At 51.2% G+C, this 27,311-nt stretch overlaps 22 non-coding genes and 2 pseudogenes across 22 annotated transcripts; all 24 read right to left on the bottom strand.

Moving 5' to 3' along the window:
- Window positions 1-662: 662 nt before the first annotated feature.
- On the bottom strand, window positions 663-826 carry LOC140992736 (U1 spliceosomal RNA). Its single transcript, XR_012178291.1, has one exon. It is a non-coding gene; the product is annotated as a U1 spliceosomal RNA (small nuclear RNA).
- A 645-nt stretch (window positions 827-1,471) lies between these two features.
- On the bottom strand, window positions 1,472-1,635 carry LOC140992737 (U1 spliceosomal RNA). Its single transcript, XR_012178292.1, has one exon. It is a non-coding gene; the product is annotated as a U1 spliceosomal RNA (small nuclear RNA).
- A 1,059-nt stretch (window positions 1,636-2,694) lies between these two features.
- On the bottom strand, window positions 2,695-2,858 carry LOC140992795 (U1 spliceosomal RNA). Its single transcript, XR_012178344.1, has one exon. It is a non-coding gene; the product is annotated as a U1 spliceosomal RNA (small nuclear RNA).
- Window positions 2,859-3,503: 645 nt separating this feature from the next.
- Window positions 3,504-3,667, bottom strand: LOC140992738 (U1 spliceosomal RNA). Its single transcript, XR_012178293.1, has one exon. It is a non-coding gene; the product is annotated as a U1 spliceosomal RNA (small nuclear RNA).
- Window positions 3,668-4,312: 645 nt separating this feature from the next.
- LOC140992739 (U1 spliceosomal RNA) lies at window positions 4,313-4,476 on the bottom strand. Its single transcript, XR_012178294.1, has one exon. It is a non-coding gene; the product is annotated as a U1 spliceosomal RNA (small nuclear RNA).
- A 645-nt stretch (window positions 4,477-5,121) lies between these two features.
- LOC140992740 (U1 spliceosomal RNA) lies at window positions 5,122-5,285 on the bottom strand. Its single transcript, XR_012178295.1, has one exon. It is a non-coding gene; the product is annotated as a U1 spliceosomal RNA (small nuclear RNA).
- Window positions 5,286-5,930: 645 nt separating this feature from the next.
- LOC140992743 (U1 spliceosomal RNA) lies at window positions 5,931-6,094 on the bottom strand. The gene has a single exon (XR_012178297.1). It is a non-coding gene; the product is annotated as a U1 spliceosomal RNA (small nuclear RNA).
- A 645-nt stretch (window positions 6,095-6,739) lies between these two features.
- LOC140992744 (U1 spliceosomal RNA) lies at window positions 6,740-6,903 on the bottom strand. Its single transcript, XR_012178298.1, has one exon. It is a non-coding gene; the product is annotated as a U1 spliceosomal RNA (small nuclear RNA).
- A 645-nt stretch (window positions 6,904-7,548) lies between these two features.
- Window positions 7,549-7,712, bottom strand: LOC140992745 (U1 spliceosomal RNA). The gene has a single exon (XR_012178299.1). It is a non-coding gene; the product is annotated as a U1 spliceosomal RNA (small nuclear RNA).
- Window positions 7,713-8,357: 645 nt separating this feature from the next.
- LOC140992746 (U1 spliceosomal RNA) lies at window positions 8,358-8,521 on the bottom strand. The gene has a single exon (XR_012178300.1). It is a non-coding gene; the product is annotated as a U1 spliceosomal RNA (small nuclear RNA).
- Window positions 8,522-9,166: 645 nt separating this feature from the next.
- On the bottom strand, window positions 9,167-9,330 carry LOC140992747 (U1 spliceosomal RNA). Its single transcript, XR_012178301.1, has one exon. It is a non-coding gene; the product is annotated as a U1 spliceosomal RNA (small nuclear RNA).
- Window positions 9,331-9,975: 645 nt separating this feature from the next.
- On the bottom strand, window positions 9,976-10,139 carry LOC140992748 (U1 spliceosomal RNA). Its single transcript, XR_012178302.1, has one exon. It is a non-coding gene; the product is annotated as a U1 spliceosomal RNA (small nuclear RNA).
- A 645-nt stretch (window positions 10,140-10,784) lies between these two features.
- LOC140992808 (U1 spliceosomal RNA) lies at window positions 10,785-10,957 on the bottom strand (annotated as a pseudogene).
- Window positions 10,958-12,899: 1,942 nt separating this feature from the next.
- Window positions 12,900-13,063, bottom strand: LOC140992749 (U1 spliceosomal RNA). The gene has a single exon (XR_012178303.1). It is a non-coding gene; the product is annotated as a U1 spliceosomal RNA (small nuclear RNA).
- A 645-nt stretch (window positions 13,064-13,708) lies between these two features.
- LOC140992783 (U1 spliceosomal RNA) lies at window positions 13,709-13,872 on the bottom strand. The gene has a single exon (XR_012178333.1). It is a non-coding gene; the product is annotated as a U1 spliceosomal RNA (small nuclear RNA).
- Window positions 13,873-14,517: 645 nt separating this feature from the next.
- Window positions 14,518-14,681, bottom strand: LOC140992750 (U1 spliceosomal RNA). Its single transcript, XR_012178304.1, has one exon. It is a non-coding gene; the product is annotated as a U1 spliceosomal RNA (small nuclear RNA).
- A 1,059-nt stretch (window positions 14,682-15,740) lies between these two features.
- LOC140992751 (U1 spliceosomal RNA) lies at window positions 15,741-15,904 on the bottom strand. Its single transcript, XR_012178305.1, has one exon. It is a non-coding gene; the product is annotated as a U1 spliceosomal RNA (small nuclear RNA).
- A 645-nt stretch (window positions 15,905-16,549) lies between these two features.
- LOC140992752 (U1 spliceosomal RNA) lies at window positions 16,550-16,713 on the bottom strand. The gene has a single exon (XR_012178306.1). It is a non-coding gene; the product is annotated as a U1 spliceosomal RNA (small nuclear RNA).
- Window positions 16,714-17,358: 645 nt separating this feature from the next.
- Window positions 17,359-17,522, bottom strand: LOC140992755 (U1 spliceosomal RNA). The gene has a single exon (XR_012178308.1). It is a non-coding gene; the product is annotated as a U1 spliceosomal RNA (small nuclear RNA).
- Window positions 17,523-18,167: 645 nt separating this feature from the next.
- On the bottom strand, window positions 18,168-18,331 carry LOC140992756 (U1 spliceosomal RNA). The gene has a single exon (XR_012178309.1). It is a non-coding gene; the product is annotated as a U1 spliceosomal RNA (small nuclear RNA).
- A 645-nt stretch (window positions 18,332-18,976) lies between these two features.
- LOC140992799 (U1 spliceosomal RNA) lies at window positions 18,977-19,140 on the bottom strand. The gene has a single exon (XR_012178347.1). It is a non-coding gene; the product is annotated as a U1 spliceosomal RNA (small nuclear RNA).
- A 645-nt stretch (window positions 19,141-19,785) lies between these two features.
- Window positions 19,786-19,949, bottom strand: LOC140992796 (U1 spliceosomal RNA). Its single transcript, XR_012178345.1, has one exon. It is a non-coding gene; the product is annotated as a U1 spliceosomal RNA (small nuclear RNA).
- Window positions 19,950-20,594: 645 nt separating this feature from the next.
- LOC140992810 (U1 spliceosomal RNA) lies at window positions 20,595-20,767 on the bottom strand (annotated as a pseudogene).
- Window positions 20,768-26,626: 5,859 nt separating this feature from the next.
- LOC140992757 (U1 spliceosomal RNA) lies at window positions 26,627-26,790 on the bottom strand. The gene has a single exon (XR_012178310.1). It is a non-coding gene; the product is annotated as a U1 spliceosomal RNA (small nuclear RNA).
- Window positions 26,791-27,311: the final 521 nt, after the last annotated feature.

The raw sequence follows: 27,311 nt of genomic DNA on the forward strand, positions 1-27,311 counted from the left end.
AAGGTTTGTGCCGTCTCTAGCAGGCCACGCCCACTCTGCCCTTTTACCGGGAAAACGGGTAACCCGCACGCAACGCACTGCGACACAGCAGACGCCGGTGTACTGCAACGCTGTGACTTTCAGGACGGATTGAAACGGTAACACAAGGACCCCAAAGCAGCATTCAGAGGTTGAAGGTCGGCTTTCCGAGCTGCTCGGCAGAAAGCGCGGGAGACGAGCACTCACTTGTTTTTCTTCCACATTGTCATCAGACAAATAACACTCCGTCAACGACCACTTGGCATGATGTCTCCGCCCAGTCTGAATGCAACCAGAGACAATGTGCCGCACAAAAGCCTACCAGTAGGCATTCCAGCAATGGACGCGTCCAGACCACATTTCTTATGCAATGCCTCGCAGAGGAGGAGACGCAACAAGGTTTGTGCCGTCTCTAGCAGGCCACGCCCACTCTGCCCTTTTACCGGGAAAACGGGTAACCCGCACGCAACGCACTGCGACACAGCAGACGCCGGTGTACTGCAACGCTGTGACTTTCAGGACGGATTGAAACGGTAACACAAGGACCCCAAAGCAGCATTCAGAGGTTGAAGGTCGGCTTTCCGAGCTGCTCGGCAGAAAGCGCGGGAGACGAGCACTCACTTGTTTTTCTTCCACATTGTCATCAGGGGAGAGCGCGGACGCAGTCCCCCACTACCACAAATTATGCAGTCGAGATTCCCACATTTGGGGAATTCGCAGGGGTCAGCACAACCGGAGTGCAATGGCTGAGCCTCGCCCTGGGTGAACCACCTTCTTGATCATGGTATCTCCCCTGCCAGGTAAGTATGAGTTGGAACAGTCTGACACAGGATGGCCTTTCCCAGGCTCAGCCCCCTGGCTGACGGTGCCTCTGGGGGGATAATAGCAGAGTTAGGTGCCTTGGGCAATTTGCTCATCCTCATTGGGCACTAAAAGTTGCTGCAAATTCAAAAACACTGGTGCGACTTGACGAGGGTGGCTGGTCCACACATTGTGCCTGTTTTGTGTCCTTTTTCCAGCGATCCATCGCTCGGCAAAATAGAAAAATAACACTCCGTCAACGGCCACTTGGCATGATGTCTCCGCCCAGTCTGAATGCAACCAGAGACAATGTGCCGCACAAAAGCCTACCAGTAGGCATTCCAGCAATGGACGCGTCCAGACCACATTTCTTATGCAATGCCTCGCAGAGGAGGAGACGCAACAAGGTTTGTGCCGTCTCTAGCAGGCCACGCCCACTCTGCCCTTTTACCGGGAAAACGGGTAACCCGCACGCAACGCACTGCGACACAGCAGACGCCGGTGTACTGCAACGCTGTGACTTTCAGGACGGATTGAAACGGTAACACAAGGACCCCAAAGCAGCATTCAGAGGTTGAAGGTCGGCTTTCCGAGCTGCTCGGCAGAAAGCGCGGGAGACGAGCACTCACTTGTTTTTCTTCCACATTGTCATCAGGGGAGAGCGCGGACGCAGTCCCCCACTACCACAAATTATGCAGTCGAGATTCCCACATTTGGGGAATTCGCAGGGGTCAGCACAACCGGAGTGCAATGGCTGAGCCTCGCCCTGGGTGAACCACCTTCTTGATCATGGTATCTCCCCTGCCAGGTAAGTATGAGTTGGAACAGTCTGACACAGGATGGCCTTTCCCAGGCTCAGCCCCCTGGCTGACGGTGCCTCTGCGGGGATAATAGCAGAGTTAGGTGCCTTGGGCAATTTGCTCATCCTCATTGGGCACTAAAAGTTGCTGCAAATTCAAAAACACTGGTGCGACTTGACGAGGGTGGCTGGTCCACACATTGTGCCTGTTTTGTGTCCTTTTTCCAGCGATCCATCGCTCGGCAAAATAGAAAAATAACACTCCGTCAACGGCCACTTGGCATGATGTCTCCGCCCAGTCTGAATGCAACCAGAGACAATGTGCCGCACAAAAGCCTACCAGTAGGCATTCCAGCAATGGACGCGTCCAGACCACATTTCTTATGCAATGCCTCGCAGAGGAGGAGACGCAACAAGGTTTGTGCCGTCTCTAGCAGGCCACGCCCACTCTGCCCTTTTACCGGGAAAACGGGTAACCCGCACGCAACGCACTGCGACACAGCAGACGCCGGTGTACTGCAACGCTGTGACTTTCAGGACGGATTGAAACGGTAACACAAGGACCCCAAAGCAGCATTCAGAGGTTGAAGGTCGGCTTTCCGAGCTGCTCGGCAGAAAGCGCGGGAGACGAGCACTCACTTGTTTTTCTTCCACATTGTCATCAGACAAATAACACTCCGTCAACGGCCACTTGGCATGATGTCTCCGCCCAGTCTGAATGCAACCAGAGACAATGTGCCGCACAAAAGCCTACCAGTAGGCATTCCAGCAATGGACGCGTCCAGACCACATTTCTTATGCAATGCCTCGCAGAGGAGGAGACGCAACAAGGTTTGTGCCGTCTCTAGCAGGCCACGCCCACTCTGCCCTTTTACCGGGAAAACGGGTAACCCGCACGCAACGCACTGCGACACAGCAGACGCCGGTGTACTGCAACGCTGTGACTTTCAGGACGGATTGAAACGGTAACACAAGGACCCCAAAGCAGCATTCAGAGGTTGAAGGTCGGCTTTCCGAGCTGCTCGGCAGAAAGCGCGGGAGACGAGCACTCACTTGTTTTTCTTCCACATTGTCATCAGGGGAGAGCGCGGACGCAGTCCCCCACTACCACAAATTATGCAGTCGAGATTCCCACATTTGGGGAATTCGCAGGGGTCAGCACAACCGGAGTGCAATGGCTGAGCCTCGCCCTGGGTGAACCACCTTCTTGATTATGGTATCTCCCCTGCCAGGTAAGTATGAGTTGGAACAGTCTGACACAGGATGGCCTTTCCCAGGCTCAGCCCCATGGCTGACGGTGCCTCTTGGGGGATAATAGCAGAGTTAGGTGCCTTGGGCAATTTGCTCATCCTCATTGGGCACTAAAAGTTGCTGCAAATTCAAAAACACTGGTGCGACTTGACGAGGGGGGCTGGTCCACACATTGTGCCTGTTTTGTGTCCTTTTTCCAGCGATCCATCGCTCGGCAAAATAGAAAAATAACACTCCGTCAACGGCCACTTGGCATGATGTCTCCGCCCAGTCTGAATGCAACCAGAGACAATGTGCCGCACAAAAGCCTACCAGTAGGCATTCCAGCAATGGACGCGTCCAGACCACATTTCTTATGCAATGCCTCGCAGAGGAGGAGACGCAACAAGGTTTGTGCCGTCTCTAGCAGGCCACGCCCACTCTGCCCTTTTACCGGGAAAACGGGTAACCCGCACGCAACGCACTGCGACACAGCAGACGCCGGTGTACTGCAACGCTGTGACTTTCAGGACGGATTGAAACGGTAACACAAGGACCCCAAAGCAGCATTCAGAGGTTGAAGGTTGGCTTTCCGAGCTGCTCGGCAGAAAGCGCGGGAGACGAGCACTCATTTGTTTTTCTTCCACATTGTCATCAGGGGAGAGCGCGGACGCAGTCCCCCACTACCACAAATTATGCAGTCGAGATTCCCACATTTGGGGAATTCGCAGGGGTCAGCACAACCGGAGTGCAATGGCTGAGCCTCGCCCTGGGTGAACCACCTTCTTGATCATGGTATCTCCCCTGCCAGGTAAGTATGAGTTGGAACAGTCTGACACAGGATGGCCTTTCCCAGGCTCAGCCCCCTGGCTGACGGTGCCTCTGGGGGGATAATAGCAGAGTTAGGTGCCTTGGGCAATTTGCTCATCCTCATTGGGCACTAAAAGTTGCTGCAAATTCAAAAACACTGGTGCGACTTGACGAGGGTGGCTGGTCCACACATTGTGCCTGTTTTGTGTCCTTTTTCCAGCGATCCATCGCTCGGCAAAATAGAAAAATAACACTCCGTCAACAGCCACTTGGCATGATGTCTCCGCCCAGTCTGAATGCAACCAGAGACAATGTGCCGCACAAAAGCCTACCAGTAGGCATTCCAGCAATGGACGCGTCCAGACCACATTTCTTATGCAATGGCTCGCAGAGGAGGAGACGCAACAAGGTTTGTGCCGTCTCTAGCAGGCCACGCCCACTCTGCCCTTTTACCGGGAAAACGGGTAACCCGCACGCAACGCACTGCGACACAGCAGACGCCGGTGTACTGCAACGCTGTGACTTTCAGGACGGATTGAAACGGTAACACAAGGACCCCAAAGCAGCATTCAGAGGTTGAAGGTTGGCTTTCCGAGCTGCTCGGCAGAAAGTGCGGGAGACGAGCACTCATTTGTTTTTCTTCCACATTGTCATCAGGGGAGAGCGCGGACGCAGTCCCCCACTACCACAAATTATGCAGTCGAGATTCCCACATTTGGGGAATTCGCAGGGGTCAGCACAACCGGAGTGCAATGGCTGAGCCTCGCCCTGGGTGAACCACCTTCTTGATCATGGTATCTCCCCTGCCAGGTAAGTATGAGTTGGAACAGTCTGACACAGGATGGCCTTTCCCAGGCTCAGCCCCCTGGCTGACGGTGCCTCTGGGGGGATAATAGCGGAGTTAGGTGCCTTGGGCAATTTGCTCATCCTCATTGGGCACTAAAAGTTGCTGCAAATTCAAAAACACTGGTGCGACTTGACGAGGGTGGCTGGTCCACACATTGTGCCTGTTTTGTGTCCTTTTTCCAGCGATCCATCGCTCGGCAAAATAGAAAAATAACACTCCGTCAACGGCCACTTGGCATGATGTCTCCGCCCAGTCTGAATGCAACCAGAGACAATGTGCCGCACAAAAGCCTACCAGTAGGCATTCCAGCAATGGACGTGTCCAGACCACATTTCTTATGCAATGCCTCGCAGAGGAGGAGACGCAACAAGGTTTGTGCCGTCTCTAGCAGGCCACGCCCACTCTGCCCTTTTACCGGGAAAACGGGTAACCCGCACGCAACGCACTGCGACACAGCAGACGCCGGTGTACTGCAACGCTGTGACTTTCAGGACGGATTGAAACGGTAACACAAGGACCCCAAAGCAGCATTCAGAGGTTGAAGGTTGGCTTTCCGAGCTGCTCGGCAGAAAGCGCGCCAGACGAGCACTCACTTGTTTTTCTTCCACATTGTCATCAGGGGAGAGCGCGGACGCAGTCCCCCACTACCACAAATTATGCAGTCGAGATTCCCACATTTGGGGAATTCGCAGGGGTCAGCACAACCGGAGTGCAATGGCTGAGCCTCGCCCTGGGTGAACCACCTTCTTGATCATGGTATCTCCCCTGCCAGGTAAGTATGAGTTGGAACAGTCTGACACAGGATGGCCTTTCCCAGGCTCAGCCCCCTGGCTGACGGTGCCTCTGGGGGGATAATAGCAGAGTTAGGTGCCTTGGGCAATTTGCTCATCCTCATTGGGCACTAAAAGTTGCTGCAAATTCAAAAACACTGGTGCGACTTGACGAGGGTGGCTGGTCCACACATTGTGCCTGTTTTGTGTCCTTTTTCCAGCGATCCATCGCTCGGCAAAATAGAAAAATAACACTCCGTCAACGGCCACTTGGCATGATGTCTCCGCCCAGTCTGAATGCAACCAGAGACAATGTGCCGCACAAAAGCCTACCAGTAGGCATTCCAGCAATGGACGCGTCCAGACCACATTTCTTATGCAATGGCTCGCAGAGGAGGAGACGCAACAAGGTTTGTGCCGTCTCTAGCAGGCCACGCCCACTCTGCCCTTTTACCGGGAAAACGGGTAACCCGCACGCAACGCACTGCGACACAGCAGACGCCGGTGTACTGCAACGCTGTGACTTTCAGGACGGATTGAAACGGTAACACAAGGACCCCAAAGCAGCATTCAGAGGTTGAAGGTTGGCTTTCCGAGCTGCTCGGCAGAAAGTGCGGGAGACGAGCACTCATTTGTTTTTCTTCCACATTGTCATCAGGGGAGAGCGCGGACGCAGTCCCCCACTACCACAAATTATGCAGTCGAGATTCCCACATTTGGGGAATTCGCAGGGGTCAGCACAACCGGAGTGCAATGGCTGAGCCTCGCCCTGGGTGAACCACCTTCTTGATCATGGTATCTCCCCTGCCAGGTAAGTATGAGTTGGAACAGTCTGACACAGGATGGCCTTTCCCAGGCTCAGCCCCCTGGCTGACGGTGCCTCTGGGGGGATAATAGCGGAGTTAGGTGCCTTGGGCAATTTGCTCATCCTCATTGGGCACTAAAAGTTGCTGCAAATTCAAAAACACTGGTGCGACTTGACGAGGGTGGCTGGTCCACACATTGTGCCTGTTTTGTGTCCTTTTTCCAGCGATCCATCGCTCGGCAAAATAGAAAAATAACACTCCGTCAACGGCCACTTGGCATGATGTCTCCGCCCAGTCTGAATGCAACCAGAGACAATGTGCCGCACAAAAGCCTACCAGTAGGCATTCCAGCAATGGACGTGTCCAGACCACATTTCTTATGCAATGCCTCGCAGAGGAGGAGACGCAACAAGGTTTGTGCCGTCTCTAGCAGGCCACGCCCACTCTGCCCTTTTACCGGGAAAACGGGTTACCCGCACGCAACGCACTGCGACACAGCAGACGCCGGTGTACTGCAACGCTGTGACTTTCAGGACGGATTGAAACGGTAACACAAGGACCCCAAAGCAGCATTCAGAGGTTGAAGGTTGGCTTTCCGAGCTGCTCGGCAGAAAGCGCGCCAGACGAGCACTCACTTGTTTTTCTTCCACATTGTCATCAGGGGAGAGCGCGGACGCAGTCCCCCACTACCACAAATTATGCAGTCGAGATTCCCACATTTGGGGAATTCGCAGGGGTCAGCACAACCGGAGTGCAATGGCTGAGCCTCGCCCTGGGTGAACCACCTTCTTGATCATGGTATCTCCCCTGCCAGGTAAGTATGAGTTGGAACAGTCTGACACAGGATGGCCTTTCCCAGGCTCAGCCCCCTGGCTGACGGTGCCTCTGGGGGGATAATAGCAGAGTTAGGTGCCTTGGGCAATTTGCTCATCCTCATTGGGCACTAAAAGTTGCTGCAAATTCAAAAACACTGGTGCGACTTGACGAGGGTGGCTGGTCCACACATTGTGCCTGTTTTGTGTCCTTTTTCCAGCGATCCATCGCTCGGCAAAATAGAAAAATAACACTCCGTCAACGGCCACTTGGCATGATGTCTCCGCCCAGTCTGAATGCAACCAGAGACAATGTGCCGCACAAAAGCCTACCAGTAGGCATTCCAGCAATGGACGCGTCCAGACCACATTTCTTATGCAATGGCTCGCAGAGGAGGAGACGCAACAAGGTTTGTGCCGTCTCTAGCAGGCCACGCCCACTCTGCCCTTTTACCGGGAAAACGGGTAACCCGCACGCAACGCACTGCGACACAGCAGACGCCGGTGTACTGCAACGCTGTGACTTTCAGGACGGATTGAAACGGTAACACAAGGACCCCAAAGCAGCATTCAGAGGTTGAAGGTTGGCTTTCCGAGCTGCTCGGCAGAAAGCGCGGGAGACGAGCACTCATTTGTTTTTCTTCCACATTGTCATCAGGGGAGAGCGCGGACGCAGTCCCCCACTACCACAAATTATGCAGTCGAGATTCCCACATTTGGGGAATTCGCAGGGGTCAGCACAACCGGAGTGCAATGGCTGAGCCTCGCCCTGGGTGAACCACCTTCTTGATCATGGTATCTCCCCTGCCAGGTAAGTATGAGTTGGAACAGTCTGACACAGGATGGCCTTTCCCAGGCTCAGCCCCCTGGCTGACGGTGCCTCTGGGGGGATAATAGCAGAGTTAGGTGCCTTGGGCAATTTGCTCATCCTCATTGGGCACTAAAAGTTGCTGCAAATTCAAAAACACTGGTGCGACTTGACGAGGGTGGCTGGTCCACACATTGTGCCTGTTTTGTGTCCTTTTTCCAGCGATCCATCGCTCGGCAAAATAGAAAAATAACACTCCGTCAACGGCCACTTGGCATGATGTCTCCGCCCAGTCTGAATGCAACCAGAGACAATGTGCCGCACAAAAGCCTACCAGTAGGCATTCCAGCAATGGACGTGTCCAGACCACATTTCTTATGCAATGCCTCGCAGAGGAGGAGACGCAACAAGGTTTGTGCCGTCTCTAGCAGGCCACGCCCACTCTGCCCTTTTACCGGGAAAACGGGTAACCCGCACGCAACGCACTGCGACACAGCAGACGCCGGTGTACTGCAACGCTGTGACTTTCAGGACGGATTGAAACGGTAACACAAGGACCCCAAAGCAGCATTCAGAGGTTGAAGGTTGGCTTTCCGAGCTGCTCGGCAGAAAGCGCGCCAGACGAGCACTCACTTGTTTTTCTTCCACATTGTCATCAGGGGAGAGCGCGGACGCAGTCCCCCACTACCACAAATTATGCAGTCGAGATTCCCACATTTGGGGAATTCGCAGGGGTCAGCACAACCGGAGTGCAATGGCTGAGCCTCGCCCTGGGTGAACCACCTTCTTGATCATGGTATCTCCCCTGCCAGGTAAGTATGAGTTGGAACAGTCTGACACAGGATGGCCTTTCCCAGGCTCAGCCCCGTGGCTGACGGTGCCTCTGGGGGGATAATAGCAGAGTTAGGTGCCTTGGGCAATTTGCTCATCCTCATTGGGCACTAAAAGTTGCTGCAAATTCAAAAACACTGGTGCGACTTGACGAGGGTGGCTGGTCCACACATTGTGCCTGTTTTGTGTCCTTTTTCCAGCGATCCATCGCTCGGCAAAATAGAAAAATAACACTCCGTCAACGGCCACTTGGCATGATGTCTCCGCCCAGTCTGAATGCAACCAGAGACAATGTGCCGCACAAAAGCCTACCAGTAGGCATTCCAGCAATGGACGCGTCCAGACCACATTTCTTATGCAATGCCTCGCAGAGGAGGAGACGCAACAAGGTTTGTGCCGTCTCTAGCAGGCCACGCCCACTCTGCCCTTTTACCGGGAAAACGGGTAACCCGCACGCAACGCACTGCGACACAGCAGACGCCGGTGTACTGCAACGCTGTGACTTTCAGGACGGATTGAAACGGTAACACAAGGACCCCAAAGCAGCATTCAGAGGTTGAAGGTCGGCTTTCCGAGCTGCTCGGCAGAAAGCGCGGGAGACGAGCACTCACTTGTTTTTCTTCCACATTGTCATCAGGGGAGAGCGCGGACGCAGTCCCCCACTACCACAAATTATGCAGTCGAGATTCCCACATTTGGGGAATTCGCAGGGGTCAGCACAACCGGAGTGCAATGGCTGAGCCTCGCCCTGGGTGAACCACCTTCTTGATCATGGTATCTCCCCTGCCAGGTAAGTATGAGTTGGAACAGTCTGACACAGGATGGCCTTTCCCAGGCTCAGCCCCCTGGCTGACGGTGCCTCTGGGGGGATAATAGCAGAGTTAGGTGCCTTGGGCAATTTGCTCATCCTCATTGGGCACTAAAAGTTGCTGCAAATTCAAAAACACTGGTGCGACTTGACGAGGGTGGCTGGTCCACACATTGTGCCTGTTTTGTGTCCTTTTTCCAGCGATCCATCGCTCGGCAAAATAGAAAAATAACACTCCGTCAACGGCCACTTGGCATGATGTCTCCGCCCAGTCTGAATGCAACCAGAGACAATGTGCCGCACAAAAGCCTACCAGTAGGCATTCCAGCAATGGACGCGTCCAGACCACATTTCTTATGCAATGCCTCGCAGAGGAGGAGACGCAACAAGGTTTGTGCCGTCTCTAGCAGGCCACGCCCACTCTGCCCTTTTACCGGGAAAACGGGTAACCCGCACGCAACGCACTGCGACACAGCAGACGCCGGTGTACTGCAACGCTGTGACTTTCAGGACGGATTGAAACGGTAACACAAGGACCCCAAAGCAGCATTCAGAGGTTGAAGGTCGGCTTTCCGAGCTGCTCGGCAGAAAGCGCGGGAGACGAGCACTCACTTGTTTTTCTTCCACATTGTCATCAGGGGAGAGCGCGGACGCAGTCCCCCACTACCACAAATTATGCAGTCGAGATTCCCACATTTGGGGAATTCGCAGGGGTCAGCACAACCGGAGTGCAATGGCTGAGCCTCGCCCTGGGTGAACCACCTTCTTGATCATGGTATCTCCCCTGCCAGGTAAGTATGAGTTGGAACAGTCTGACACAGGATGGCCTTTCCCAGGCTCAGCCCCCTGGCTGACGGTGCCTCTGGGGGGATAATAGCAGAGTTAGGTGCCTTGGGCAATTTGCTCATCCTCATTGGGCACTAAAAGTTGCTGCAAATTCAAAAACACTGGTGCGACTTGACGAGGGTGGCTGGTCCACACATTGTGCCTGTTTTGTGTCCTTTTTCCAGCGATCCATCGCTCTGCAAAATAGAAAAATAACACTCCGTCAACGGCCACTTGGCATGATGTCTCCGCCCAGTCTGAATGCAACCAGAGACAATGTGCCGCACAAAAGCCTACCAGTAGGCATTCCAGCAATGGACACGTCCAGACCACATTTCTTATGCAATGCCTCGCAGAGGAGGAGACGCAACAAGGTTTGTGCCGTCTCTAGCAGGCCACGCCCACTCTGCCCTTTTACCGGGAAAACGGGTAACCCGCACGCAACGCACTGCGACACAGCAGACGCCGGTGTACTGCAACGCTGTGACTTTCAGGACGGATTGAAACGGTAACACAAGGACCCCAAAGCAGCATTCAGAGGTTGAAGGTCGGCTTTCCGAGCTGCTCGGCAGAAAGCGCGGGAGACGAGCACTCACTTGTTTTTCTTCCACATTGTCATCAGGGGAGAGCGCGGACGCAGTCCCCCACTACCACAAATTATGCAGTCGAGATTCCCACATTTGGGGAATTCGCAGGGGTCAGCACAACCGGAGTGCAATGGCTGAGCCTCGCCCTGGGTGAACCACTTTTCACTTTTTAGAAGCTTTTATTAATTTCAGTCAAAATTAGTTACAGACATACATTAATCCCACAATTAAAATTGCCCAACACCAAGTAGATATTCTAATCAAATAAATAATAGTTACATTTCATTCAATAAACATTCTATTCAGCAGTTGTAACACCAAATAGATGTTCCATTCAGTTTTCTTAATTTTAAAAAAGATCCATTAAAGCAACAGGAATTTTGTCAGTTTTCCACCAGTTTTTCATTTCTTGATCATTATACTTAATTCTATCCCTAATGATGTAGTCCCTGACACCTGTAATGCCAACCTTTGCCACAGAATCAGGTGAAATAGAGAGCTTTCTGAAGGCAGTTAGGTTTCTGCATTTCCAGATACCTTCTTTGACACAGTTGATGATTGCCCACCACCTTTCATTTCTGTCCTTTTCATCTGTCTCAATGTTTCCATATAAAACATCCATTTCATTAGGGGCTCTAAAAAGGTCTGTTAACCATGGATTTAGAATTTCCCACACTGCCCTTGAAACAGCGCATGACCAAAAGCAGTGGGCCACATCTTCACCATCATTACAATTTTTTATTGGACATTTAGCACTACGTGTGCATCGCCTTCTCAGTAAGAAGGCTCTTGTAGGGACACAATTTTGGGCTATCTTCCAGGCCAGGTCCTTATGTACATTGAACAAAAATGGTAAGTTTACATTTTTCCAAACTCTGATGCATTTGCTCTCAGGTAGGATACCTACCGGCACAAGGCTAGAGGTCGGGGGTGAAAGGCACCCCTCCACATCAACCCTATCTATTTTACCTACCACAGACCAATCTAACTTTGCTACTTTAAAGAGTGTTAATGCTCTCTCGTATAGAGCTGGTCTACTTTCAGCATTGGGCGTACAAAGAGAAACCCTTTGGGTGAACCACTTTTTCACTTTTTAGAAGCTTTTATTAATTTCAGTCAAAATTAGTTACAGACATACATTAATCCCACAATTAAAATTGCCCAACACCAAGTAGATAATCTAATCAAATAAATAATAGTTACATTTCATTCAATAAACATTCTATTCAGCAGTTGTAACACCAAATAGATGTTCCATTCAGTTTTCTTAATTTTAAAAAAGATCCATTAAAGCAACAGGAATTTTGTCAGTTTTCCACCAGTTTTTCATTTCTTGATCATTATACTTAATTCTATCCCTAATGATGTAGTCCCTGACACCTGTAATGCCAACCTTTGCCACAGAATCAGGTGAAATAGAGAGCTTTCTGAAGGCAGTTAGGTTTCTGCATTTCCAGATAACCACCTTCTTGATCATGGTATCTCCCCTGCCAGGTAAGTATGAGTTGGAACAGTCTGACACAGGATGGCCTTTCCCAGGCTCAGCCCCCTGGCTGACGGTGCCTCTGGGGGGATAATAGCAGAGTTAGGTGCCTTGGGCAATTTGCTCATCCTCATTGGGCACTAAAAGTTGCTGCAAATTCAAAAACACTGGTGCGACTTGACGAGGGTGGCTGGTCCACACATTGTGCCTGTTTTGTGTCCTTTTTCCAGCGATCCATCGCTCGGCAAAATAGAAAAATAACACTCCGTCAACAGCCACTTGGCATGATGTCTCCGCCCAGTCTGAATGCAACCAGAGACAATGTGCCGCACAAAAGCCTACCAGTAGGCATTCCAGCAATGGACGCGTCCAGACCACATTTCTTATGCAATGGCTCGCAGAGGAGGAGACGCAACAAGGTTTGTGCCGTCTCTAGCAGGCCACGCCCACTCTGCCCTTTTACCGGGAAAACGGGTAACCCGCACGCAACGCACTGCGACACAGCAGACGCCGGTGTACTGCAACGCTGTGACTTTCAGGACGGATTGAAACGGTAACACAAGGACCCCAAAGCAGCATTCAGAGGTTGAAGGTTGGCTTTCCGAGCTGCTCGGCAGAAAGCGCGGGAGACGAGCACTCACTTGTTTTTCTTCCACATTGTCATCAGGGGAGAGCGCGGACGCAGTCCCCCACTACCACAAATTATGCAGTCGAGATTCCCACATTTGGGGAATTCGCAGGGGTCAGCACAACCGGAGTGCAATGGCTGAGCCTCGCCCTGGGTGAACCACCTTCTTGATCATGGTATCTCCCCTGCCAGGTAAGTATGAGTTGGAACAGTCTGACACAGGATGGCCTTTCCCAGGCTCAGCCCCGTGGCTGACGGTGCCTCTGGGGGGATAATAGCAGAGTTAGGTGCCTTGGGCAATTTGCTCATCCTCATTGGGCACTAAAAGTTGCTGCAAATTCAAAAACACTGGTGCGACTTGACGAGGGTGGCTGGTCCACACATTGTGCCTGTTTTGTGTCCTTTTTCCAGCGATCCATCGCTCGGCAAAATAGAAAAATAACACTCCGTCAACGGCCACTTGGCATGATGTCTCCGCCCAGTCTGAATGCAACCAGAGACAATGTGCCGCACAAAAGCCTACCAGTAGGCATTCCAGCAATGGACGCGTCCAGACCACATTTCTTATGCAATGCCTCGCAGAGGAGGAGACGCAACAAGGTTTGTGCCGTCTCTAGCAGGCCACGCCCACTCTGCCCTTTTACCGGGAAAACGGGTAACCCGCACGCAACGCACTGCGACACAGCAGACGCCGGTGTACTGCAACGCTGTGACTTTCAGGACGGATTGAAACAGTAACACAAGGACCCCAAAGCAGCATTCAGAGGTTGAAGGTCGGCTTTCCGAGCTGCTCGGCAGAAAGCGCGGGAGACGAGCACTCACTTGTTTTTCTTCCACATTGTCATCAGGGGAGAGCGCGGACGCAGTCCCCCACTACCACAAATTACGCAGTCGAGATTCCCACATTTGGGGAATTCGCAGGGGTCAGCACAACCGGAGTGCAATGGCTGAGCCTCGCCCTGGGTGAACCACCTTCTTGATCATGGTATCTCCCCTGCCAGGTAAGTATGAGTTGGAACAGTCTGACACAGGATGGCCTTTCCCAGGCTCAGCCCCCTGGCTGACGGTGCCTCTGGGGGGATAATAGCAGAGTTAGGTGCCTTGGGCAATTTGCTCATCCTCATTGGGCACTAAAAGTTGCTGCAAATTCAAAAACACTGGTGCGACTTGACGAGGGTGGCTGGTCCACACATTGTGCCTGTTTTGTGTCCTTTTTCCAGCGATCCATCGCTCTGCAAAATAGAAAAATAACACTCCGTCAACGGCCACTTGGCATGATGTCTCCGCCCAGTCTGAATGCAACCAGAGACAATGTGCCGCACAAAAGCCTACCAGTAGGCATTCCAGCAATGGACACGTCCAGACCACATTTCTTATGCAATGCCTCGCAGAGGAGGAGACGCAACAAGGTTTGTGCCGTCTCTAGCAGGCCACGCCCACTCTGCCCTTTTACCGGGAAAACGGGTAACCCGCACGCAACGCACTGCGACACAGCAGACGCCGGTGTACTGCAACGCTGTGACTTTCAGGACGGATTGAAACGGTAACACAAGGACCCCAAAGCAGCATTCAGAGGTTGAAGGTCGGCTTTCCGAGCTGCTCGGCAGAAAGCGCGGGAGACGAGCACTCACTTGTTTTTCTTCCACATTGTCATCAGGGGAGAGCGCGGACGCAGTCCCCCACTACCACAAATTATGCAGTCGAGATTCCCACATTTGGGGAATTCGCAGGGGTCAGCACAACCGGAGTGCAATGGCTGAGCCTCGCCCTGGGTGAACCACCTTCTTGATCATGGTATCTCCCCTGCCAGGTAAGTATGAGTTGGAACAGTCTGACACAGGATGGCCTTTCCCAGGCTCAGCCCCCTGGCTGACGGTGCCTCTGGGGGGATAATAGCAGAGTTAGGTGCCTTGGGCAATTTGCTCATCCTCATTGGGCACTAAAAGTTGCTGCAAATTCAAAAACACTGGTGCGACTTGACGAGGGTGGCTGGTCCACACATTGTGCCTGTTTTGTGTCCTTTTTCCAGCGATCCATCGCTCTGCAAAATAGAAAAATAACACTCCGTCAACGGCCACTTGGCATGATGTCTCCGCCCAGTCTGAATGCAACCAGAGACAATGTGCCGCACAAAAGCCTACCAGTAGGCATTCCAGCAATGGACACGTCCAGACCACATTTCTTATGCAATGCCTCGCAGAGGAGGAGACGCAACAAGGTTTGTGCCGTCTCTAGCAGGCCACGCCCACTCTGCCCTTTTACCGGGAAAACGGGTAACCCGCACGCAACGCACTGCGACACAGCAGACGCCGGTGTACTGCAACGCTGTGACTTTCAGGACGGATTGAAACGGTAACACAAGGACCCCAAAGCAGCATTCAGAGGTTGAAGGTCGGCTTTCCGAGCTGCTCGGCAGAAAGCGCGGGAGACGAGCACTCACTTGTTTTTCTTCCACATTGTCATCAGACAAATAACACTCCGTCAACGGCCACTTGGCATGATGTCTCCGCCCAGTCTGAATGCAACCAGAGACAATGTGCCGCACAAAAGCCTACCAGTAGGCATTCCAGCAATGGACGCGTCCAGACCACATTTCTTATGCAATGCCTCGCAGAGGAGGAGACGCAACAAGGTTTGTGCCATCTCTAGCAGGCCACGCCCACTCTGCCCTTTTACCGGGAAAACGGGTAACCCGCACGCAACGCACTGCGACACAGCAGACGCCGGTGTACTGCAACGCTGTGACTTTCAGGACGGATTGAAACGGTAACACAAGGACCCCAAAGCAGCATTCAGAGGTTGAAGGTTGGCTTTCCGAGCTGCTCGGCAGAAAGCGCGGGAGACGAGCACTCATTTGTTTTTCTTCCACATTGTCATCAGGGGAGAGCGCGGACGCAGTCCCCCACTACCACAAATTATGCAGTCGAGATTCCCACATTTGGGGAATTCGCAGGGGTCAGCACAACCGGAGTGCAATGGCTGAGCCTCGCCCTGGGTGAACCACCTTCTTGATCATGGTATCTCCCCTGCCAGGTAAGTATGAGTTGGAACAGTCTGACACAGGATGGCCTTTCCCAGGCTCAGCCCCCTGGCTGACGGTGCCTCTGGGGGGATAATAGCAGAGTTAGGTGCCTTGGGCAATTTGCTCATCCTCATTGGGCACTAAAAGTTGCTGCAAATTCAAAAACACTGGTGCGACTTGACGAGGGTGGCTGGTCCACACATTGTGCCTGTTTTGTGTCCTTTTTCCAGCGATCCATCGCTCGGCAAAATAGAAAAATAACACTCCGTCAACAGCCACTTGGCATGATGTCTCCGCCCAGTCTGAATGCAACCAGAGACAATGTGCCGCACAAAAGCCTACCAGTAGGCATTCCAGCAATGGACGCGTCCAGACCACATTTCTTATGCAATGGCTCGCAGAGGAGGAGACGCAACAAGGTTTGTGCCGTCTCTAGCAGGCCACGCCCACTCTGCCCTTTTACCGGGAAAACGGGTAACCCGCACGCAACGCACTGCGACACAGCAGACGCCGGTGTACTGCAACGCTGTGACTTTCAGGACGGATTGAAACGGTAACACAAGGACCCCAAAGCAGCATTCAGAGGTTGAAGGTTGGCTTTCCGAGCTGCTCGGCAGAAAGTGCGGGAGACGAGCACTCATTTGTTTTTCTTCCACATTGTCATCAGGGGAGAGCGCGGACGCAGTCCCCCACTACCACAAATTATGCAGTCGAGATTCCCACATTTGGGGAATTCGCAGGGGTCAGCACAACCGGAGTGCAATGGCTGAGCCTCGCCCTGGGTGAACCACCTTCTTGATCATGGTATCTCCCCTGCCAGGTAAGTATGAGTTGGAACAGTCTGACACAGGATGGCCTTTCCCAGGCTCAGCCCCCTGGCTGACGGTGCCTCTGGGGGGATAATAGCAGAGTTAGGTGCCTTGGGCAATTTGCTCATCCTCATTGGGCACTAAAAGTTGCTGCAAATTCAAAAACACTGGTGCGACTTGACGAGGGTGGCTGGTCCACACATTGTGCCTGTTTTGTGTCCTTTTTCCAGCGATCCATCGCTCGGCAAAATAGAAAAATAACACTCCGTCAACGGCCACTTGGCATGATGTCTCCGCCCAGTCTGAATGCAACCAGAGACAATGTGCCGCACAAAAGCCTACCAGTAGGCATTCCAGCAATGGACGCGTCCAGACCACATTTCTTATGCAATGCCTCGCAGAGGAGGAGACGCAACAAGGTTTGTGCCGTCTCTAGCAGGCCACGCCCACTCTGCCCTTTTACCGGGAAAACGGGTAACCCGCACGCAACGCACTGCGACACAGCAGACGCCGGTGTACTGCAACGCTGTGACTTTCAGGACGGATTGAAACGGTAACACAAGGACCCCAAAGCAGCATTCAGAGGTTGAAGGTCGGCTTTCCGAGCTGCTCGGCAGAAAGCGCGGGAGACGAGCACTCACTTGTTTTTCTTCCACATTGTCATCAGGGGAGAGCGCGGACGCAGTCCCCCACTACCACAAATTATGCAGTCGAGATTCCCACATTTGGGGAATTCGCAGGGGTCAGCACAACCGGAGTGCAATGGCTGAGCCTCGCCCTGGGTGAACCACCTTCTTGATCATGGTATCTCCCCTGCCAGGTAAGTATGAGTTGGAACAGTCTGACACAGGATGGCCTTTCCCAGGCTCAGCCCCCTGGCTGACGGTGCCTCTTGGGGGATAATAGCAGAGTTAGGTGCCTTGGGCAATTTGCTCATCCTCATTGGGCACTAAAAGTTGCTGCAAATTCAAAAACACTGGTGCGACTTGACGAGGGTGGCTGGTCCACACATTGTGCCTGTTTTGTGTCCTTTTTCCAGCGATCCATCGCTCGGCAAAATAGAAAAATAACACTCCGTCAACGGCCACTTGGCATGATGTCTCCGCCCAGTCTGAATGCAACCAGAGACAATGTGCCGCACAAAAGCCTACCAGTAGGCATTCCAGCAATGGACGTGTCCAGACCACATTTCTTATGCAATGCCTCGCAGAGGAGGAGACGCAACAAGGTTTGTGCCGTCTCTAGCAGGCCACGCCCACTCTGCCCTTTTACCGGGAAAACGGGTAACCCGCACGCAACGCACTGCGACACAGCAGACGCCGGTGTACTGCAACGCTGTGACTTTCAGGACGGATTGAAACGGTAACACAAGGACCCCAAAGCAGCATTCAGAGGTTGAAGGTTGGCTTTCCGAGCTGCTCGGCAGAAAGCGCGCCAGACGAGCACTCACTTGTTTTTCTTCCACATTGTCATCAGGGGAGAGCGCGGACGCAGTCCCCCACTACCACAAATTATGCAGTCGAGATTCCCACATTTGGGGAATTCGCAGGGGTCAGCACAACCGGAGTGCAATGGCTGAGCCTCGCCCTGGGTGAACCACCTTCTTGATCATGGTATCTCCCCTGCCAGGTAAGTATGAGTTGGAACAGTCTGACACAGGATGGCCTTTCCCAGGCTCAGCCCCCTGGCTGACGGTGCCTCTTGGGGGATAATAGCAGAGTTAGGTGCCTTGGGCAATTTGCTCATCCTCATTGGGCACTAAAAGTTGCTGCAAATTCAAAAACACTGGTGCGACTTGACGAGGGTGGCTGGTCCACACATTGTGCCTGTTTTGTGTCCTTTTTCCAGCGATCCATCGCTCGGCAAAATAGAAAAATAACACTCCGTCAACGGCCACTTGGCATGATGTCTCCGCCCAGTCTGAATGCAACCAGAGACAATGTGCCGCACAAAAGCCTACCAGTAGGCATTCCAGCAATGGACGCGTCCAGACCACATTTCTTATGCAATGCCTCGCAGAGGAGGAGACGCAACAAGGTTTGTGCCGTCTCTAGCAGGCCACGCCCACTCTGCCCTTTTACCGGGAAAACGGGTAACCCGCACGCAACGCACTGCGACACAGCAGACGCCGGTGTACTGCAACGCTGTGACTTTCAGGACGGATTGAAACGGTAACACAAGGACCCCAAAGCAGCATTCAGAGGTTGAAGGTTGGCTTTCCGAGCTGCTCGGCAGAAAGCGCGGGAGACGAGCACTCATTTGTTTTTCTTCCACATTGTCATCAGGGGAGAGCGCGGACGCAGTCCCCCACTACCACAAATTATGCAGTCGAGATTCCCACATTTGGGGAATTCGCAGGGGTCAGAACAACCGGAGTGCAATGGCTGAGCCTCGCCCTGGGTGAACCACCTTCTTGATCATGGTATCTCCCCTGCCAGGTAAGTATGAGTTGGAACAGTCTGACACAGGATGGCCTTTCCCAGGCTCAGCCCCCTGGCTGACGGTGCCTCTGGGGGGATAATAGCAGAGTTAGGTGCCTTGGGCAATTTGCTCATCCTCATTGGGCACTAAAAGTTGCTGCAAATTCAAAAACACTGGTGCGACTTGACGAGGGTGGCTGGTCCACACATTGTGCCTGTTTTGTGTCCTTTTTCCAGCGATCCATCGCTCGGCAAAATAGAAAAATAACACTCCGTCAACGGCCACTTGGCATGATGTCTCCGCCCAGTCTGAATGCAACCAGAGACAATGTGCCGCACAAAAGCCTACCAGTAGGCATTCCAGCAATGGACGTGTCCAGACCACATTTCTTATGCAATGCCTCGCAGAGGAGGAGACGCAACAAGGTTTGTGCCGTCTCTAGCAGGCCACGCCCACTCTGCCCTTTTACCGGGAAAACGGGTAACCCGCACGCAACGCACTGCGACACAGCAGACGCCGGTGTACTGCAACGCTGTGACTTTCAGGACGGATTGAAACGGTAACACAAGGACCCCAAAGCAGCATTCAGAGGTTGAAGGTTGGCTTTCCGAGCTGCTCGGCAGAAAGCGCGCCAGACGAGCACTCACTTGTTTTTCTTCCACATTGTCATCAGGGGAGAGCGCGGACGCAGTCCCCCACTACCACAAATTATGCAGTCGAGATTCCCACATTTGGGGAATTCGCAGGGGTCAGCACAACCGGAGTGCAATGGCTGAGCCTCGCCCTGGGTGAACCACCTTCTTGATTATGGTATCTCCCCTGCCAGGTAAGTATGAGTTGGAACAGTCTGACACAGGATGGCCTTTCCCAGGCTCAGCCCCCTGGCTGACGGTGCCTCTTGGGGGATAATAGCAGAGTTAGGTGCCTTGGGCAATTTGCTCATCCTCATTGGGCACTAAAAGTTGCTGCAAATTCAAAAACACTGGTGCGACTTGACGAGGGGGGCTGGTCCACACATTGTGCCTGTTTTGTGTCCTTTTTCCAGCGATCCATCGCTCGGCAAAATAGAAAAATAACACTCCGTCAACGGCCACTTGGCATGATGTCTCCGCCCAGTCTGAATGCAACCAGAGACAATGTGCCGCACAAAAGCCTACCAGTAGGCATTCCAGCAATGGACGCGTCCAGACCACATTTCTTATGCAATGCCTCGCAGAGGAGGAGACGCAACAAGGTTTGTGCCGTCTCTAGCAGGCCACGCCCACTCTGCCCTTTTACCGGGAAAACGGGTAACCCGCACGCAACGCACTGCGACACAGCAGACGCCGGTGTACTGCAACGCTGTGACTTTCAGGACGGATTGAAACGGTAACACAAGGACCCCAAAGCAGCATTCAGAGGTTGAAGGTTGGCTTTCCGAGCTGCTCGGCAGAAAGCGCGGGAGACGAGCACTCATTTGTTTTTCTTCCACATTGTCATCAGGGGAGAGCGCGGACGCAGTCCCCCACTACCACAAATTATGCAGTCGAGATTCCCACATTTGGGGAATTCGCAGGGGTCAGCACAACCGGAGTGCAATGGCTGAGCCTCGCCCTGGGTGAACCACTTTTCACTTTTTAGAAGCTTTTATTAATTTCAGTCAAAATTAGTTACAGACATACATAAATCACACAATTACAATTACCCAACACCAAGTAGATATTCTAATCAAATAAATAATAGTTACATTCAATAAACATTTCATTCAGCAGTTGTAACATCAAATAGATGTTCCATTCAGTTTCCTTAATTTTAAAAAAGATCCATTAAAGCAACAGGAATTTTGTCAGTTTTCCACCAATTTTTCATTTCTTGATCATTATACTTAATTCTATCCCTAATGATGTAGTCCCTGACACCTGTAATGCCAACCTTTGCCACAGAATCAGGTGAAATAGAGAGCTTTCTGAAGGCAGTTAGGTTTCTGCATTTCCAGATACCTTCTTTGACACAGTTGATGATTGCCCACCACCTTTCATTTCTGTCCTTTTCATCTGTCTCAATGTTTCCATATAAAACATCCATTTCATTAGGGGCTCTAAAAAGGTCTGTTAACCATGGTTTTAAAATTTCCCACACTGCCCTTGAAACAGCGCATGACCAAAAGCAGTGAGCCACATCTTCACCATCATTACAATTTTTTATTGGACATTTAGCACTACGTGTGCATCGCCTTCTCAGCAAGAAGGCTCTTGTAGGGACACAATTTTGGGCTATCTTCCAGGCCAGGTCCTTATGTACATTGAACAAAAATGGTAAGTTTACATTTTTCCAAACTCTGATGCATTTGCTCTCAGGTAGGATACCTACCGGCACAAGGCTAGAGGTCGGGGGTGAAAGGCACCCCTCCACATCAACCCTATCTATTTTACCTAACACGGACCAATCTAACTTTGCTACTTTAAAGAGTGTTAATGCTCTCTCGTATAGAGCTGGTCTACTTTCAGCATTGGGCGTACAAAGAGAAACCCTTTTACCCTTCCCTCTATACATCATGCGGCCTACCCAAAACTTGGCAAAATGAAACCAGAGACTGGTATTGCTCTCTGTAAAAACAGCATTCAAAATTGGTGTCAAAAAAAGGGCATCAAATTTGGCCCCCAACTCAGGTACAGCTTTCCCTCCTTTAACCAGAGGTTTGTACATGATGTCTCTTTTGACATGTTCTTGTTGGGAGCTCCAAATGAATTGAAACATGATGCGTCTCAAAGAGGTCAGGAATGTCTTGGGAGCTGGCAGAGTGGCCGCCAGAAAGGTCAAAGAGGCCAGAACCTCAGCCTTAATCACCAAAATTTTGCCAGTGAATGTTAGATCCCTCTGCTCCCACTGAAGCAATTTTCCTTTGATAGCTGGTAGTCTTGCTTCCCAATTTATTATTTCCATTCCCTTCCCAATTTCCACTCCCAAAATTTTTACCCTCTCTTCTTTTTCAACTAACCCTAAATCAGGCTTTCTTTCTGGCCAATTAAGGTAGAGGATCTCACTCTTGGCCCGGTTCAGTTTGGCCCCAGATGCTTGAGAAAATTGCTCACTCCACTGGAGGGCTTTAACCATTGAATTATTGCTGGTACAAAGGATTGTCAAGTCATCCATATACAGGGACATTTTAGCCTCCTTTCCATTACTACCAGGGACAGGAAGGCCCCGAATATCAGTGTCATGTTTTATCCCACAGGCCAGAGGCTCCATGGCTAGTACAAACAGGCTGACTGATAGCGGGCATCCCTGTCTGACCCCTGCCTGGATCTTAATAGGTTCACTGAAGTGGCCATTAATGTTTACTCTACTAGAGCAATCAAAGTACAGTAAATTAATCCATGCCCTCAACTGTGGGCCGAACCCAAACCTCACCAGTGCTTCTTTGAGATACTCATGGCTTATTCTATCAAAGGCTTTTTCTAAATCCAGGCCAGCAATACATAGGGGTACATTGCGATCTAAAGCATACAAGTATGAATCTCTTATTAAAGCAAGGTTATCACTCATGGAGCGACCTGGAACCACACAGGTCTGCTCGACCCCAACCAACCTCTCTATCACCTCTTGTAGGCGAAGAAAGATTGCTTTTGCTAGAATCTTACGATCAACACCAAGGAGAGTAAGGGGGCGCCAGTTTTTAAGATCTTTTTTTTCACCTTTCTTGAATAGAAGGGAAATGGTACCTTCCTTTAGGGATGGTGGTAACGACCCTAATTGGAGGCTCTCATTGTACATCTCCAAAAGAGGGGCCTTTAACTCTGCCCAGAAGGTAGTATAAAATTCTTTTGGCAACCCATCTGCCCCAGGGGCCTTGTTATTTTGCATGCTTTCTACTGCTTTGGTGAGTTCACTCAGAGATATTTTACTGTCAAGCTTCCCTTTAAATTCGTTAATATTTTTATCTACTTTAGATAGAAGGTTTTCTAAAGCTGTCTTATCTAAATCTTCACTTTTGTAAAGATCAGAGTAGAAGGAGTGTACACAACTTAGTATCTCATGTATTTCAGTTTTTTCTTGTCCCTCTTTATTCTTTAATCCTTCTATAAAGTTTTTAGGCCTAGCTAATTTCCTAAAAAAGTATCTAGAGCATTTTTCATTGTTTTCCATGTGGTGGACTCGGCTACGAATCAGTAGCCCCCGACTGGCCGCCGTGGAGAGGCGTAACATCTCTCTCTTCAATTGAGCTATATCCTCTGCAACATCTAGCCCGGCATAAGCCATTATATAAAATCTCTGCAGCTTTGCCTGATATTTCTGGAGCTTCAGACGTCTCTTTTTAGCAGTTCGTTTACCCACCTCTATGAAAAAAGTTTTTGCCCTAACCTTGACTTCTTCCCACCATTCCCCCACAGAGTTGAAGGAGGGCTTAAGAGAGAGCCATTGGTTAAGCTTCACCTTAAAATCATTGACCACCTTTGCATCTTGTAGTAGGGAAATATTCAGCTTCCATGAACCTCTACCTTTTTTGATGTTTTCTTTAAACATGAGAGAACATTCAATTTTATGATGGTCAGAGAAAAAAACTGGCGTGACTGCTGCATCTACAACCTGCAGCCCCCTTGATGTCAACAGAAAGTCTATTCTGGAATGGGTTCTGCCGTTGGACCAGGTATACCCAGGTAAACTCGGATTTTTTAAGCGGTAAACATCTAACAGTCTAAAATCTTTAATAATGTTTTTTAGGATTTCAGAACTGGAGTCCAGCCTTACTGTGGAGGTGGTTAACTTTTCTTTTTTGCTTACCAAGCAGTTGAAATCGCCACCCAGAATGACCTCTCTGTTACACAACAAAAGGGGTTGTAATTCTTTGAGCACTGTTAACCGTTCTCGGAGCTCAACAGGGCAATACACATTGATTACTCTTAACTTAGCGTTAAACAGTGAAACATCAACACATAGAATTCTCCCATCTATCACACGTTGTACCTTCTGGATGATAAAATCATGCCCTCTAAATAATACTGCAACCCCTGAAGATCTGTTTTTGTTGTCGCCTGACCATACTGATGGGCCGTGGCTCCATCTCTCCTCGAAGACCTTGTAATTCTCTCTATAGGATACATTACATTCTTGAAGTAGGAAGATGTCATTACCCTCTGAGTGTAGAAAAGTGAAGGCTGATGAGCACTTTACTGGGTCATTTAGTCCTCTAGTATTGAGGGATGCTATAGAGAGAGGAGCCATAGAAGTGCAGTTCAAAGGGGTGAAGAGGGTTAGTTCAGTGACAACTATGTAACATCTACTTTTTCTTAATTATCTTCTTTTTCTTTGGTTTCACATCTCTTTCCACCTTTCTTGACATGTCTTTTATCTGTGTTGTAGATGTAAAAGCAACTACAACATCTTGCTCAAGAAAGGGGTTTGATGTGGGGGAGGAAACGGGCCAGTTGGAATGAGGTAACACAGAAGAGGTCGAGGGGGAGGATTCACCTGATGGGGGGGACTCATTTACCCGTTTTCTTGAAGGAGAGTCCACTGTGTCTGGTACCAAGGTGGTGGCAATGGGAAGGGGCAAAGAGGTCAGTAAGGACTGGGAGGCATCTTCAGCCCGTTCCATGGAGGTCTGGGAGCTGGGATCTGGCACTGATGCAAGGTTGACTGTAGATGTTGACCTCGGGCGTTGGCCATCCAATGATGAGGAGGCAGATGAGTCTGGTCCCTGATGGATGGTGATGATTGGCAGCAGGGATGTTGAGCCCTCAACTTCCTCGAAGAGAGAATTGGCCGTTGGTTCTTGTTTCAAGGTAGCTGCATGAGGAGAGATGCTAGCCAGCAGGTTGTCCAGACGGTTCCCTGCCTCCTGTAGAGTCATCGGGGTCAACTCTGTCCTTGAGCTGGAGCCAGGTTCGGGAGGATGGTCTGCTTGATGGAAAGCAGTGAGGTCCATTGTGGAGGCAGGGGAGTTGAATGCTTCGTCGTCATTTTCTAATAGCCCAGCGCTCCAGTCCAAGACTCGTGTTCCCTCTTGTACCTCCTCCTCCAGGTCCAACACCGGTTCTTCACTTGGCTGTTGGAGTGCAGGGCCAGATGGCTGTCGCACTGGGCTTGTATGTTGAGAGGGCGCCTGATTGTTGCCAGAGTTTTCAGCAATGTGGTCTTGGCCTAAAGAAACAATTGATCTTACTGTGGACAGTTTCAGCCGGTTGGAGTATGCTTGAGGGCAGTCTTTAAAGCGATGTTGGGCTGAGGCACAGAGATTGCATTTTACAGGGGTTGGACATTGGGCTGTTGTATGGTCGAGTGCTTTGCAGTTCCTGCAGATGTCCACCGTACATGCAGCAGCCAGATGTTCTAGGCTGCCGCATTTACGACATTCTTTTGGCTGACCAGAGTAGAACACAGACCCTCTGAAGGCTCCCAACTGGATGGTGCTTGGGAGATGCTGGAGGACCCCCTGTCGCCTTATGAGACGCACTTGAAATCGTCTGGTGCCTGTCTTGATTCCATCTATGTCAACAACTTCCATGGCATGAATCACCTCACAGTACCGAGCCATCCATGTCCAAACATCCTGGTTCCTGACTCTCTCAGAGAAAATCATTACATGTACTGTTTTCAGGTCTCTCTCTGCCAAAGGTGACATAATAATGTTCTTGAAGCTTGTTGTTGACTTTTTCTTGATTTCAAACTTTTCCAGGCAACTTTCGTAGTATCGTGTTGTTGTAAATATCACCTCAAAGATCTTCTTACCCGGAAATGCAAAAACGTAGTCAAGCTGGTTGGTGGAAATGCCAAGTTCTTTTTGCAAAATCTGTCTGCTGAATTGCAGCCGGTCCATCTGAAGATCTTCCAGAAGGTCGAAGCGGACAGCATTCCTGCGGTTGGCTTGATTGTTTCCTAACGCCATGCTGGTCCTCTGGCCAGAAAGGAGCCGGTATGATATAGCCGCCGACGCTATTTACTTTATTGTGCCCCATACACCGCTCGACAACAATAGAGTCAGTTGATACTTGATCATGGTATCTCCCCTGCCAGGTAAGTATGAGTTGGAACAGTCTGACACAGGATGGCCTTTCCCAGGCTCAGCCCCCTGGCTGACGGTGCCTCTGGGGGGATAATAGCAGAGTTAGGTGCCTTGGGCAATTTGCTCATCCTCATTGGGCACTAAAAGTTGCTGCAAATTCAAAAACACTGGTGCGACTTGACGAGGGTGGCTGGTCCACACATTGTGCCTGTTTTGTGTCCTTTTTCCAGCGATCCAGACCACATTTCTTATGCAATGGCTCGCAGAGGAGGAGACGCAACAAGGTTTGTGCCGTCTCTAGCAGGCCACGCCCACTCTGCCCTTTTACCGGGAAAACGGGTAACCCGCACGCAACGCACTGCGACACAGCAGACGCCGGTGTACTGCAACGCTGTGACTTTCAGGACGGATTGAAACGGTAACACAAGGACCCCAAAGCAGCATTCAGAGGTTGAAGGTTGGCTTTCCGAGCTGCTCGGCAGAAAGTGCGGGAGACGAGCACTCATTTGTTTTTCTTCCACATTGTCATCAGGGGAGAGCGCGGACGCAGTCCCCCACTACCACAAATTATGCAGTCGAGATTCCCACATTTGGGGAATTCGCAGGGGTCAGCACAACCGGAGTGCAATGGCTGAGCCTCGCCCTGGGTGAACCACCTTCTTGATCATGGTATCTCCCCTGCCAGGTAAGTATGAGTTGGAACAGTCTGACACAGGATGGCCTTTCCCAGGCTCAGCCCCCTGGCTGACGGTGCCTCTGGGGGGATAATAGCAGAGTTAGGTGCCTTGGGCAATTTGCTCATCCTCATTGGGCACTAAAAGTTGCTGCAAATTCAAAAACACTGGTGCGACTTGACGAGGGTGGCTGGTCCACACATTGTGCCTGTTTTGTGTCCTTTTTCCAGCGATCCATCGCTCGGCAAAATAGAAAAATAACACTCCGTCAACGGCCACTTGGCATGATGTCTCCGCCCAGTCTGAATGCAACCAGAGACAATGTGCCGCACAAAAGCCTACCAGTAGGCATTCCAGCAATGGACGTGTCCAGACCACATTTCTTATGCAATGCCTCGCAGAGGAGGAGACGCAACAAGGTTTGTGCCGTCTCTAGCAGGCCACGCCCACTCTGCCCTTTTACCGGGAAAACGGGTAACCCGCACGCAACGCACTGCGACACAGCAGACGCCGGTGTACTGCAACGCTGTGACTTTCAGG

Source organism: Pagrus major, chromosome 24 (assembly GCF_040436345.1).
Source record: "Pagrus major chromosome 24, Pma_NU_1.0".
NCBI lineage: Eukaryota > Metazoa > Chordata > Actinopteri > Spariformes > Sparidae > Pagrus > Pagrus major.